Source organism: Saimiri boliviensis, chromosome 1 (genome assembly GCF_048565385.1).
Source record: "Saimiri boliviensis isolate mSaiBol1 chromosome 1, mSaiBol1.pri, whole genome shotgun sequence".
NCBI lineage: Eukaryota > Metazoa > Chordata > Mammalia > Primates > Cebidae > Saimiri > Saimiri boliviensis.
Window position 1 is genome coordinate 36,305,754 of NC_133449.1, and position 15,747 is coordinate 36,321,500.

Consider the following 15,747-nt stretch of genomic DNA (forward strand, 5'->3'; position numbering starts at 1 on the left):
TGGAATTTAAAATTTTCTTTGGATATATTGTAAAAATAAAACTGAGCATTCTTGGCCGTGGTGGTTCTCAAAATTGCGTGTGCTAAGAAAATAGTATTTTGCCATTACGTTGTGTTGCAATAAATTTGGAAGTTTTGGTGGTAAAGTTCTGAGGTTGTTTTTCCCTTGGTCTCTTGAAAGATGAAAACACCCTGCAGCAAAGCAGGATCAAACACTGTTTGTTTGTGTATTTTCTCTCTGTGTGTGTTAGCTGCAAGTGGTGGCCAGCACTGGTAGGAAAGCTGGAAGTACTATCTTTTATTTATTGAATTAAAATACTCTCTTTTGTTAAAAAGCTTTAGACAAAGAATTACAAGATTGCAAGGACTTGCATTTTTTATTGCAATATGCTGGTTTTCCAGACTAAGCTTCATTTAAATATATTATATGCCTCACCACTAAAAAAAAAAAAAAAAAAAAAAAAAATGCCTTAGGAAGATTGGAAATGCTTAATGTCTATCCTGAAAGTGTTTACTTCATAAATATTGTTTAGAAGATCTAACTGTCTTTTCCACCAACTTACTGATCACATGAAGAATAGTTTCTTTCAGAGAAAATATGTGAGGTTTGAGACTGGTTTATGAATAGCATCATGAGAACAAAAATGTTTGTGCTGTTCTCAGCTGCGATTCCTGTTAAGACACATTGAATAGAGGAAAGCAGTATAGTTCAATGCATGTGCCAAGCCAGGAGTCTTAAGATATAGTAAGAGCTCTGCCACTACCTAGCTATTACCTTGAAAAAGGTATATAACATTTCTTTACTCTTGTTTCCCTCTTTAAAAAACAGAAATAGCAATGGCTGTACACCCTCCCTTCCAGGGTAACCACAAAGGTCAGTAGTGATTCTTAGCTCCAAAGGAGTTTTGAAATGTCAAAACTTCTATAGCAATTTAATCTTGGTCAGGTGCAGTGGCTCATGCCTGTAATCCCAGCACTTTGAGAGGCCAAGGTCAGAAGTTCAAGATCAGCCTGGCCAATATGGTGAAACCCCATCTCTACTAAAAATACAAAAATTAGCCAGGCATGGTGGCAGGTGCCTGTAATCCCAGCTACTCAGGAGGCTGAGGCAGGAGAATCACTTGAACTTGGGAGGCAGAAGTTGCAGTGAGCCAAGATCATGCCACTGCACTCCAGCCTGGGTAACAAAATGAGACTCAGTCTCAAGAAAAAAAAGAAAAGAAATGTAAAAATTTCCCCCCACATATTTAAAAAAAAGATTACTTTAGAAAGCATTTACAAGATAAAAACTTCATAGTCTCCCATGTTCCCACGATGCTGTGCGCACATGTGCAACTTCCCCTCTCTTTGCTCTCACTTGGAGGTGTGAGCCAAGTGTCAGCAGCAATGGGTACAAGACAGAGCACATGGGTCTGTCTGTCAGTAAAAGGGCATTTAGCTGTGCGGCTTTGGAGAGGTTACTCAACATCTCTGCATCCATATTTCATCACATGCAAAATGAAGAAGTTAAGCAAGATAGTCTCTAAATTTCCCACTCAATCCTATGGTTCTATGCACTGGGAGCTTTCCAATGTCAAAATATGGCCAGGACAGTTTCACTGTTGCAACTCTCTGTACATTGCTTAATGATAAAGTATGGAAACAGGGCTATAAAACTTATGGTATGTCTTAAATATGTATGTTTACATAACCAGACACTTTAATGTATACAAAAATGAAATTTAACATTAATTATATTCTTCACAGGACAATTACAGATTATACATATAAATATATACATATACATATATACATATACATATATATACATATACATATACATATACATATACATATACACAGTGTACTGGAGACAGTGAGTCCAAGTTGTATGAAAGACTTTTTCAGTTCTCTGCTGTATTTCTGTGACTGTCAGTATAACCCCATGTGGAAAGAATGCCAAATGCTTTAATTTAAAGTCTTACATGTGAGGTCAAGGCAAAAATGTCCCTTCCTATGCTCTGAGTCCTATGGGTGTTAGGCAGGAAGCTCTGCTACTTTTTTTTTTTTTGAGACGGAGTTTCGCTCTTGTTACCCAGGCTGGAGTGCAATGGCGCAATCTCGGCTCACCGCAACCTCCGCCTCCTGGGTTCAGGCAATTCTCCTGCCTCAGCCTCCTGAGTAGCTGGGATTACAGGCACACGCCACCACGCCCAGCTAATTTTTTGTATTTTTAGTAGAGACGGGGTTTCACCATGTTGACCAGGATGGTCTCGATCTCTTGACCTTGTGATCCACCCACCTCGGCCTCCCAAAGTGCTGGGATTACAGGCGTGAGCCACCGCGCCTGGCAGCTCTGCTACTTTTTAAATGTGTTAATGTTGGCAAGTTAGTTAAAGTCTCTTGGCCTCAGTTTTCTCATCTATAAAAGGGGTCTATTATGGCTATCTACCTACCCCACAGAGCTATGGCAAAGAGGTTTGATCAGTGCCTGGCACATTGCCAGCACCCAAATGTTAGTAAATTGTTTTTTATTATGTGTAACTAGAATAAAGAAATCAGATAAGCTGTGAAACAAATCATTTGTAATCATCTTCAAACTTTGACACATTCACTGACTGCATACATTCAGCAAACAGATTCATGGAATTACGTGATATTAATATAATCATTAGAAACTAGTTGCCATCTCTTTATCCAGGGGACCTGAGCTTGTCAATCAATAAATACTAGGCCAGGCGCGGTGGCTCACGCCTGTAATCCCAGCACTTTGGGAGGCCGAGGCAGGTGGATCACAAGGTCAAGAGATCGAGACCATTCTGGTCAACACGGTGAAACCCCGTCACTACTAAAAATACAAAAAAAAAAAAAAAAATTAGCTGGGCATGGTGGTGCACGCCTGTAGTCCCAGCTACTCGGGAGGCTGAGGCAGGAGAATTGCTTGAACCCAGGAGGCAGAGGTTGCGGTGAGCTGAGATCGCGCCATTGCACTCCAGCCTGGGTAACAAGAGCGAAACTCCACCTCAAAAAATAAATAAATAAATAAATAAACAGGCAACTTTTGTGATGGCTGTAATCTGCGAAAGCTAAAAATGCCTCCCTCTCACTGCCTTAAAATGTTTGTCCCTGTGATTTGCAGGAGACAGTGAAATTCCTGGCCCTCAAATACACAGCATTTTGCGACATAGTGGTGCTGATGGTTGTGGCGGTGGTGGTGGTGCTGTTAAAATGACTAACCATCACCCCAACAACAACAACAATAATAGGGCAGATGTGGTGGCTCATACCTGTGATCCCAACACTTTGGGTGGCTGAGGCAGGAAGATTGCTTGAGGCCAGGAGTTTGAGACCAGCCTAGGCAACAAAATTGAGACCTTGTCCTTACTAAAACTAAAAACGTTAGTCAGGCACAGCTGTGCTCACCTATAATCCAAGCTACTAAGGAGGCTAAGGCAGGAAGATCACTTGCCACTACACTCCAGCCTGGGCAACAGAGCAAGACTCTATCTCAATTAAATAATAATAATAACAGCTAACATTTACACAGCTATTCTTATGTGCCACCCACTGCTCCAGCCCTTTTCATATATTAAGTCATTTAATCCTAACAGCAAACCTATGAGGTGGGTTCTTACTATCACCATTACACAGATGAAAAAAAACTAAGGCACTGATAAACTGAGTAGGTTGTCTGAAGCCACACAGCTAGTAAGGGGTGGAGCTCAGCTTCAAATCCAAGAGGTCTACTTCCAAAGTCATACGCTTAATATGCCAGGCAACAATTACACATGGTCCTGGTTTTTCTGTGACAATACCAAGTTAGTCTTTGCCATCCCTGAAAACATAGTTCTCAAGCCAAGTCAAAGTTCTTAAAAAAAAAAAAAAAAAAAGTTCCTCCTTGCAGGTAGAGACACATTAGTAATAATAAGGGAGAGGAATGGAGGCAAGAAACTCACAGGGTTTGCCAGGTGAGAAGCGCTTTTATTTCTGTCATTCTTAGATAAGCTCCTGGATACCTCTTGGATGAGAATCACTTTCTGGGTGGATGGGGAAAATATGCTTTTTTTTTTGGTGCGGTGACTCAAATGAAGAATCGCTTTTTGGGTGGCTTCAGGGGTTGCGAGAGAAAGGAAGGCTGAGGAGGAGACTGTCATGAAGCCCTCTGTGTAGCCTGCCTCGTCTCCTTTATCTTCATTGGAAGGTTAACCCAGCAGCTTGTTGCAGAAAGAATCCATATGACTCAAACTACTTCAGAAAATCACTTTCCCTGATAAGGGTCTCTACATTGACAACACTGTAATGGAAATTTCTCAAATTCTTTCCTTCAGTTGGAGAAAGGCTAAACTTCTGTGTGGACATGTGGTAAAATTCATAAACATCGCCCTTCAGGCTATAGTGAGAAGGCATTCTGTTCCTACATTCTTTCTTCTCTTATTCAAAAAGAAAAAATTTATACCTATGCCCTTGGGGAAGCCCTACCTGTAGTTTCCGAGGGATCAGGTCACTGGCATCTTAATGCTAAGTGAATTCCCTCCACTGGGCTTCTTTGTGCTCCAGAGAAAACACGCTTTGGACATAAAGGTGCAAGTTAACGTGCCCAGACTGGCCGTATTTACACAACATAGTGAGTCAATCTGCACTCCAAAACGCAAAAAGAATTTGAGGAAGAGAGAACATTCAACAACAGAAAGAGCAAATATTTATTGGACCATCTCCACGTGCCATTCCCAATCCCACGTGCTTGAGAAGAAGACTGAACAAAATCGTTTCAATTTTCCTAATTGGGGGTGGGGGGCACATAATAAACAAATACAGGTCAGAGGCCCAGTGGTGATAAGGGGCTGTGAAAAACGTAAATGGTTGGCCAGGCGCGGTGGCTCAAGCCTGTAATCCCAGCATTTTGGGAGGCCAAGGCGGGTGGATCACGAGGTCGAGAGATCGAGACCATTGTGGTCAACATGGTGAAACCCCGTCTCTACTAAAAATACAAAAAATTAGCTGGGCATGGTGGCACATGCCTGTAATCCCAGCTACTCAGGAGGCTGAGGCAGGAGAATTGCCTGAACCCAGGAGGCAGAGGTTGCGGTGAGCCGAGATCGCGCCATTGCACTCCAGCCTGGGTAACAAGAGCGAAACTCCGTCTCAAAGAAAAAAAAAAAAAAAAGAAAAGAAAAGAAAAACGTAAGTAGCAAAATAGGATGCAGAAAGCAGTTAGGAGGAGGATTTGCATTGCATGATTTGGTGCATGTTTTTTGTTAGTTTGTTTTTGTTTGTTTTTTGAAATGAAATCCCGCTCTGTCACCCAGGCGGGAGTGCAGAAGCATGATCTCGGCTCACTGCAACCTCCGCCTCCTGGGTTCATGCTATTCTCCTATCTCAGCCTCCCAAGTAGCTGGGATTGCAGGCACGTGCCACCACGCCCAGCTAATTTTTTGTATTTTTAGTAGAGATGGGTTTTCACCGTGTTAGCCAGGATGGTCTTGATCTCCTGACCTCGTGATCTGCCCACCTCGGCCTCCCAAAATGCTGAGATTACAGGTGTGAGCCACCGTGCCCAGCAGATTTGGTGAATGTTAAACAGAAATGAAGGAAGCCAGGAAGCAACCTATGTGGGTCCCTCAGGGAAGAGCATTCCAGGCAGAGGGAAAAGCAAATGCAACAGCCCTGAGTGGAACCCTGCTTGGGAGCCCAGTGTGTCTGCAGCAGGCTGAAGGAGGAGGAAAGGAGAGCCCAAGGATGTCTTTGGACAAGCAGACACAGAGGATGCCATTCTCACATGCTCAGTTTCCCCCTGACGGCCTGCTGGTCACTCACACACTGTTTAGGGGGCAGTTCTTGCCTCTGCTCTGGATGAAATCTGTCAGGCCATGCTCAGAGGTTTTATATATATAAAGACCTTGTTCACATTCCACTCCCAAACAATCTCAGTTCAGTCATTAACATGTATATAATACTAGGTAATCCTTAGAAACATAAAAATGATATTCAAAGTTTAAAGCCTTATCCCCCACATCCAGGCTTGCTTTCTGCAACGGAGAAGGGGTGTGACTGAATTTTCTTTCTTTGCCTCGCGCCTTTACCTCTCTTCCCCCTGGACACTAATGGTCGTCTCTTCATGTCCAGAGTTGAAGTGGGTGCAGGGAGGAAAGGTGAGAGTCAGGGACAGGCATCACTAGTTGGTACTGTCGCGAGCCAGCATCCAGGTTCCCTGAGCTTTGCAGGGGTTTATAGCTGCTTCTTGTTCCCATAGGGCATGTGGATGGTGCTGTGAAGATGCCCTCCCCTACAGCGTTGGGGAATCCTCACCTGTAGTTCCCTAGATGTTGTGAAATAAATCTGTTCTGGCTGGGGGTTTACAACTCCTCCCTCAGCTCTTGGGCAACTGGTAAGCTCTGTCTGGCTTTCTGCATATGCTCCTCAGCCCTCCACGCACCTGACTCAGGCCAGAGCTAAAACAACCTCAGGCTGACTCTGTCACACAGGTAGTCCTGACTGACACAAGCTCTTCCTCTCTCCTGTAGATGACTTACTCATGAGACACACCAGTCCATGGAGGCATACATCAGACCCAGAGACACAACTACTCAGCCACTTCAAATTGGGTTAGTTGGGTATCCAAGCTGGCTTTTCAAAGGAGGTGACTGAGAACCAAGATCCTTGGCTGAGGACCTCTCTATGCAAGAGGCTGTAGAAGCTGAGAGAGGTAGTTCGAGATCAGAGACTGAAAATTTCTCTTTTCATTTAAAAATAGTCTCTCTGTCACCAGGCTGAAGTGCAGCGGTGCAATCTCAGCTCACTGCAACCTCTGCCTCCTAGGTTCAAGCAATTCTCCTGCCTCAGTCTCTCGAGTAGCTGAGACTATAGGCATGTACCACTACGCCCAGCTAATTTTGTATTTTTAGTAGAGACAGGGTTTCACCACGTTGGCCAGGATGGTCTCAATTTCTTGACCTTGTGATGCGCCCGTCTCGGCCTCCCAAAGTGCTGGGATTACAGGCATGAGCCACTGCACCCTGCCAAAAATGTCTTAAAGACAAGTTGTAAGCATTTTCCCTCCTCTTCTCCCTACCTAGATGTGGAAGAGGAGCAGGTGGCTCCCCTACTCCCACCCCACTTCAGGTGATAGTGAAAGGAGCTTCAAAGAGACTATTTTAGAACATGGAAGTAGTCGGCACCTATTGTCTTGAGGTCTCAACCAAAACTAAGACAAAAGGATCGTCTTATTTTAACATCTCATTACACAGTCAACGATAATACACTCAAATGTTTACTTAGATGGGTGTGTTATGCCTGGTTACACTTAAAAATACGCCTGGTGCATCATCTTACCCTAAATAACATTTGTGTGTGAGAGTGAGTTGTGAGTTCAGGCTCAAATATGACTCTTGAAAAATCTCTTAACCTTTTAACTAAGACCTCTTTATTATACAAGGTTATATACTTTACAGTGTGTGCTTAACAATTGTCAACCAAGTATTTCAAAAAGCCTGGGATATCTGCATCAAGGAAGGAAGATAAAACCATCTTATACAGTGGGAAAATCAGATGTTGAATGGAGTTAAGAGTTTCAGGTTTGGGATAGAATTCTGGTTCTGCTATATACTTATTCTATAAGCTTGGGCAGTTTTTTTGTTTTGTTTTGTTTTGAGACAGAGTCCTGCTCTGTCACCACGTTGGAGTGCAGTGGCATGATCTCGGCTCACTGCAACCTCTGCCTCCCAGATTCAAGCGATTCTCCTGCTTAAGCCTCTGGAGTAGCTGGGATTACAGGCATGCACCACCAGGCCCAGTTAATTTTTGTATTTTTAGTAGAGATGGTGTTTCACCATGTTGCCCAGGCTGGTCTTGAACTCCTGACCTCAGGTGATCCACCCACCTCGGCCTCCTAAAGTGCTAGGATTACAAGCATGAGCCACTGCACCCGGCCAGCTTGGGCAGTTCACTAAAGTTCTTTAAGTCTCAATTTCCTGCTCTAATGAATGGGCACAATAGTCCTTACCTGACAGGATCACCATGACAGTTCAGTAAGATCACCTGTGTGCCATGTGCAGCATATAGTAGACATTTAGTCACTGATAGTTATTACTATGCACATGAGCTCTACACTTCTAAGACTTCCCAGGAAGAAGAGCAAAGGCATCGATCCCATCTCATTTAACAGGCCTCTATATATCTAGTTCAAAATAGTCAGGGGGCCATGCAGGAGGGTCTGAGGGCGCCTTCAAAGCTGGGGGTGGTACCAGGAAGGCCTCTGAAGTAGGACAGTTGGTGGCTGCCTTTGGAGAGCTGGGTCCCCTGCTTCTAAGTGACTGTTTCTACTGGTCCCTGGAAATTCCTGAGGCTTAATCCTCCACAGCCCTCCATTCCTGAGCCGCAGACACTGTCCTCCACACCCTCCATTTTACCCAGGTCTGTGGTTGCTGGGATTCGAGAATGTGCTTCACCCACAGCCCATGCCTGCCTCCCAAACCCTGTCATCTGAGAGGAACCCATTCTCTACTGAGCAGCAGAAGGGAGGGTGTGGATCTTGCAGGCACACCCTCATCTGCCTTCCTATCTCAGATGGAAAGCTTTGCCGGACCTGAGAATGTTTTGCTGTGCTTCAGAATTGAAGGCAAACCAAAAAGCACAGTGTGTTCAGACTAGTCCAGGCTCTAGGGATCAAGTTGAGCAGAACCAAACATGCAGCTCCAAATTCACAGTAGACGGCCCCTTGGCAACCACAAACCTCAAAGCCCAAGGGGGAGAACTGGGAGGAGGCAAGGCTAATCCACAGTGTCAAACACATTAGGCAAAGAGGTTTGTGATGAGAGAAACTCATCTTCCAAAGTTTCACGACAATCCTTAAGCCACCCACAGTTTCCAGGGTAACTAAGAGGAGCAATCAGGGCCCACCTCGTCTTTTTGAGGTCCTGGCCCCTTTCCTTTAGATTTACTGATCTTCGTGCCCCTTTCCATTACACAAGATAAATAACTCTTGGAAGGGGTTCTTTAGAGCTCATTTGGGGCATGCCGGCAAACTAGTATTTTTTCCCACTGGCAATATAAGATCTAAACTACCACTTCAGAAATGTAATTACTGTTTGCAGTCTCTCTAGAAATCACCATTGGTAGAAGCCTTTGTGGATGTGGTAAGCATTACCATATGTCAGGTTCCTAACGCAGTACAAAATAACGATCTGAAACACATGACCAAAAAAGGCTTTTCCCTTTTTGGTATTCTGACATGCAAAAACATGCCACACGGATCAGTGAACCTAATGGCACAGGCATATGTCAGTTGTATACATGGATGAGATCTTCAACCCACCCAACTGCCCATGAGGAAACATCTTTGCTTTAGGATTTTCTCTGACTATTGGTGGTGAAAGGAGATCCTGGAGAAGGGGATACATATTCTAGTCATCACAGAAGTACATACAATTTTTTTTTTTAAGACAGAGTTGCTGTGTTGCTCAGGCTGGAGTGCACTGGTGTGATCTAAACTCACTGCAACTTCTGCTTCCTGGGTTCAGGCAATTCCCCTGCCTCACTCTCCTGAGTAGCTGGGACTGTAGATGCCCACCACCACCATCCCTGGCTAATTTTTTGTATTTTAGTAAAGACGGGGTTTCACTATGTTGGCCAGGATGGTCTCAATCTCCTGACCTCGTAATCTACCCTCCTCGGCCTCCCAAATTGCTGGGATTACAGGCGTGAGCCACCGTACCCAGCCAGTACATAGAATTTTTATGGGAAGTTCCTAGAGATTGTAATCTCAGTAAGCATAATGTTCTCATAAATACATCAAGAAATAAACATTCTCATAAATCAGTTTCTCAGCCCTGGCACTACTGACCTGTGGGCTGAGCACTTCTTTGTTGTTGAGGCTGTCCTGGGCATTGCAGGATGGTCAGCAGTGTCTCTACTCTGGCCTGTACCCGCTAGATGCCAGCAGCATCCTGCTGTCCTGTCAAAGTTGTGACAACCCCAAAAGTCTTCAAACGAAACAGTTATAGGTCCCCTGCGGGACCAAATCACCTCTGTGAACTACTGTCATAAATTATGAGGAAACTCTACAGCAACATTCTGGCAGCATGGTTTCAAGGTCGCTCGCTTCCATTTTTTTTTTTTTTTTTTTTTTTTTTTCCCTGAGCATCCCAGACTTTCTCAGTGGCTGCGACAGCTCACGGGATTTCTTGCCACCCTTCTTCCCAGAGCTTGGCTTCAGGGTTGGGGATAGCCTCTCTGGGGACCCTCTGCTTTGATGCTACCAAAAGACAAGCACATATGTCCTTTTCATTTTAAGTGTTTTCATTTTACTCCTAATCATTTCAGGGAAACAGGACATAATTAGAGCAATAAATATGAAAAGGGTTTTAATCAAAGCTGCAGGAAACAGAAACCAACTTCAACTCATTTAAGTCAAAGACCCAAAAACATCAATGTCATGCACAGGAGTCAGAGTCCAGCTGGACCTCCTTCAGCCTGGAAATGGGACCTGGAAAGTGGACAGAAATGAAGGGATCTGCTCCCCTGCTCCTCTGAGGGCCACATACTTGTCCTCTCCATCTCTCTCTGCCCTCCTCTTATACATCTTATCTAGGGCCCCACATGGCCTGCAGCCTGCCACTCACAGCTTCTAAGGCTTTCAGAATCTTGATTCCAAAATCCCAAGAGAGATCTCGATGGGCTTCAGTTATCTTTTTTTGCTAGATCATAAGCTTTTGACCAGCTGAGTCATTTACATTTCAGTGACTGTCATCTCTGCATCTGACAATAATAATTGAGCTGTTTAAGTTGTAGATGTAACCAGGCTTTGGAAAGTGAAAAGTACTATGCAAATGAAGAGTGGCATTTTTATTTTATTATAGCAGGCATCCCCAAACTACGGCCCAGCCCACAGACCGCATGTGGCCCCCTGAGGCCATTTATCCGGCCCTCCGCCGCACTTCAGGAAGGGGCACCTCTTTCATTGGTGGTCAGTGAGAGGAGCACAGTATGTGGTGGCCCTCCAACGGTCTGAGGGACAGTGAACTGGCCCCCTGTATAAAAAGTTTGGGGATGCCTGTATTATAGTATTACATAAGAAATCATGGAATCATTTGAAACTTACAGTGACAACCATGTGAGAAGTTGGCATGGTAGAAATATTAAGTTGGAGATCTGGGCTGTGTGAGTTTGGCCAAGTCACTTACCTGCTCTGAATTATGGGAATTATAATGTCCATTTCACCTCCTCAAGGGGCTCTTAGGTGGTTTAAGTGAGAAAACAGTTTAGTGAGAAAACCCTCTGCCGACTCTGGTATAAACCCCTATTATTACAGTCTTCTCTAGTTAAAACCAGTATATGAACGACCACTGTGAGTTAGGTAGCAGTTAGGAGTAATCTTTCAGCTGCTAGCCAAGTGAAAGGGAAATGTATTAGCTCACATAACAGACAGTCCAGACTCAGGCCCAGCCCTCAGGCACAAGACAAATCATAGCTCTGACTCATTTCTCTGTGATTTGCCTAGCTTCCCTCCTCCCCTTGAATTAGCAGTTTCCTCAGTTGGACTTTTCTCATGGTCACAAGTTCACAGCCAGCAGACCTACAACAAACTGTTCCCTTGTTCCTTTCCAACAAGAGAGGCACCCTCTCTCCAAAAAACACAGGCTTCAAGTCCTTACATTCTGTCTGTTACAACTCAGGATATAATCTCCCTAGACTAGTAACTAGTATGATCACCAGGCAAGTGCCTGGTACTGATGGGCCCAAGCCTGGAGCAATCACCAACAAGAGGTGGGGGGGTCTAACCATTCTTGCCTTAGGCCCTGAATGGGGATCTGCCTGGGATCTGTGGATGGACCTGCTCCCTTTCAGTGGTCAGGCTATCTGATTTCCTTTACCAATTTCAGATTCTGTTAGGAAGGAGGAAGGGGGAAACAGATGCTCTGTGTAGGCCACCAACAGCGTCCATCCAGTCCACGTAGTCTGACTCAGAGCACATCTTCAATAACCTTGTGCATCCTTAGAAGCCAACATATCAAGAAAAAACAAAATTTCCCCTGCCTTCCATAACTATTTGGCTCACATTTTCTGCCAGAATTTCTTTAGCATTAAAAAAAAGGAAGTAAACAAGAATTGGGAAGAGAAGAAAAGAAAGAAAAACTACTGTCCTCTCTGGCACTCTCTCTCTCTTTCTCACTGAATTCTAGGCGATTGTAATGATGACCTCAAGGTGGCCGCTAGTGTCATGGCAACAGGAAACGCAGTGTTTCAGGCCTCAGCCAGACGAATACATCTCTATAAAGGTTTATGTACAGATGAAGGCCACCATTATATTGTAAAGGACCTCCCCAAACCCCATCAAGAGCCAGCTTCCTTTTGCCACCTCAACAGATCAACCCACATCCACTGACAAGTGGAGGAGGCTTTACAGCCAGGTAGAGATGAAGACAGCAAGGTTGTAGATGTGGCCTCTCTCCATTCAAAGATGTCTGTCCTCAAGGGATTTTTGGCATTTTGGAAACACAGCACAAGCCTCTTAGAACTAGTAAATGTTTCCAGATGGATACTGGCTCTTTCTACCTCTTTCTACTGGCTCTTTGTCTTTATGGGCAAAGAGTATGGTTGGGTGCTCCCCCATGCAGCACTGTAGGTCATACAAACACCAACATTATATAAATCTTGCATGTCCACTAGGGCAGATTTTTTTCCAAGCGAGTGGCTCAAGTAAGCCTCTAGGGGACTTATTAAAATGATGAATGCAAAAATAATTTTTAAGCCTTCCATGTCTCCCTGTTGCCTAAAGGATCAATTCCACATTCTTTAGGCATGACATTCAAGGCTGACATGGCCCCCTGATCCCTTTCGGACAGTCTGATTGCTCTCTCAGCCTGGCTGAGCAACTCCCAGTTCCTGAAGCTCCTCTGTGCCTGTGTCCTATCCTTTCCTGTTCACTCATTCATTGTTTTCCAACCTGCCAATTAAATAAATTCAAGCCCCTTCCAATTCCCACACCCCAGGCCTGTGTGCCCATCTGCCCTTTTCCCATCACTGCACCCCCAGTAGCAGAGGTTCTCAATGCTGCCTGCACAGTAGAGTCACTTGGAAAGCTTTAAAACAACATCGGGCCAGGTGCAGTAGCTCATGCCTGTAATTCCAGCACTTTGGGAGGCTGAGGTGGACAGATCACCTGAGGTCAGAAGTTTGAGATCAGCCTGGCCAACATGGCGAAACCTAATCTGTACTAAAAATACAAAAATTAGCCAGGCATGGTAGCGGACACCTGTAATCTCAGCTACTTGGGAGACTGAGGCAGGAGAATTGCTTGAACCTGGGAGGTGGAGTCTTCAGTGAGCCAAGATTGCATCACTGCACTCCAGCCTGGGTGACAGAGCGAGATTCCATCTCAAACAAACAAATAAATAAATAAAACAATATAGATGCCAACTCAGATCAATTAAATTAGAATGAAGATGGAGTAAGTGCACGTACTATGAAACAGCTATGGCCAGGGGAGAAATGCAGAGCTTCTGGACTTGGAATGTCTGGTTTGAATCCAGCTCCTCTTCTTTCTAGCCTTGGGAAGTCCATAACCTCTGCGTGCTTCCAACTCATTACCTCTAAAATGAACGCAAGAAGTAGTCTCTACCTCATGGGGTTGTTGTGAAGATTAAATGAATTAATATATTACTGACACTTAGTATATGCTCAGTAAATGTTAGTTATGATGCCCAACTCCCACAAGAAGACTCAAAGTAACTTGATGCCAGGATCTGCATCTTGTTTCTCTCTGCCTCGCATATAGTACACACACTTTTTTTGAATGATTAACGGATGCATGAAAGAAGATGAATTTTGGGTTTAGGAAATCAAGGTGATTTATATAGAAGAGGTAACTCAGTAGCTGAAGCTTGAAAGATGGATGGGTTTGTGGTAAGGGCTGGCAAAGTAGTCCAGATAGAACAATAATGTGAATGTGAGCCAAGGTACTGGCATGCAGAGTGTGGAGAAAAGACCAAAGCCCAGGTGTGCTGGAGTCAAAGGAGAGGATTACTCAGGAGAATTACAGTGAGATGGTGTTGAAAGGGAAGGCAGGCCATTTCATGAAGAGTTTGTAATGCCTCACTAAGGAATTTGAGCTTTATTCTGTAGAGAATGAGTGGACTAGGAAGAATAATTCTGAACAGATGAATGCACAGTCAGACTTGTGCTTTAGGAAGCTGATAATTTCCAACTGAAAGAAAGAGGGACCTGGAGCAAGGAGCAAAAGTGAGTCAGGAGATTACTGCAGCTTCCCATTTTATATCAACATTGTCTGCATATGTTAAGTCTTCCTAACACACCACATATTAGGAAGCTTTGCAGACTCTATCTGGTTTATGTTAATCGAATCACTGCTACATTTGGTGATGGAAGTGATAATGATAACAACAATACCTCTTAAGTGTCCCTTTCAATTTCAAGAGTTTTTTCATTATTTTGCTTTTATATTTTACTAATATTGGATTTATTAACATACATGCACAGGGTAAAGATTTAAATAGAACAAAATGGTAAGACTCCTTCTCCTCTCTGATCATCACCACTTACCCAGTTGTTTTTCCCTGACACAACCACTGTTATTGGGTCCTTTCACTCTCTAGGCATGAAGAATATATATATGTAAAGTACAGAGTCTGATAAGCTCTGGCATATGAATACTGTCAAATCATCACCACATCAAGATAATGAAGATATCCATCCCCAAATTCTTCATGTGTTCCTTTGTCTTCTTTTACTTCTGTTCTTATCTCTCCAGGACTCTCCACTCCCACTCTGCAGTCTCCTGGATACCACTGATGTGCTCTTTGTTACTTCTGGATGGAATGTAATTATATGAATGTAAAATTGAACAGAACGTACTCTTTTCTGTCTGGCTGCTTTCACTTAACGTAATTATTTTGAGATTCAGTCAAGCTGTTTTATGTATCAATAGTTCATTCCTTTTTATTGCTGAGTAGTATTCCACTGTATGGATAAACCACAATGTGTTTATCCATTTATCTGTTAATAGATTTTGCATCATTCCCAGTTTGAAGCTACGAGAAATAAAGCTGTTAAAAATATACATGCAGAAGTCATTGTATGGACACATACTTTCATTCCTCTTGGGAAAATGCCTAGGAGTGGAATGGTTGCAATATATAATGGGAATATATTTAGCTTTTTAACTTTTCAAGATACTACCAAACTATTTTCCAAAGTAGTTGTACCATTTTACATTCCCGTTAGCAATTATTCCAGTCCTCCACATCCTCACCAACACTTCATAGTATGAGTCTTTTTAATTTTAGCCATTCGTTCTCCAAGTTGCTTTCGCATGCATTGTTACATTCAATTCCCAATGAACTTGCTTTAATCTTTATACTTCCTGGTCACTAGTGCTGTACATTATTAAGTGTCTTTTCCTGCTTCTCTTGCTGTGGTCTTTGCTTTCCCTGTTTAGATTACTTTTCTCTTTCTTTGCCTTTTTACTCTTCCTCCACCTTTGGCAAAGTACATTCTTCTCAAACATCTTTAACTGATGAGCAAATTGCCCCTTATCTGTAAATTGCAAGCATTTTGATGTAGAGATTTAAGAAAAGTCCATTTTGCTTTTTCAATCTTAACAAGGTGCAACCTGCAGATCATCTTATACACAAGGGGTAGAAAGAGGGGTACAGGATCAGGAGCCATGAACCCCAGGCTTGACTTTGGATATGTGACCTTGGATAGGTCACTTAACCACAGCAGACCTCAGTTTTCTTATCTTTAAAGTGGGAAT

The 15,747-nt window shown here is 43.5% G+C and overlaps 1 protein-coding gene across 4 annotated transcripts in view; it reads left to right on the forward strand.

Moving 5' to 3' along the window:
- The window catches only part of VIT (vitrin), a 122,732-nt gene that overhangs the window by 1,083 nt on the left and 105,902 nt on the right, over window positions 1-15,747 (forward strand). The gene's annotated exons all lie outside the window — the stretch shown is intronic.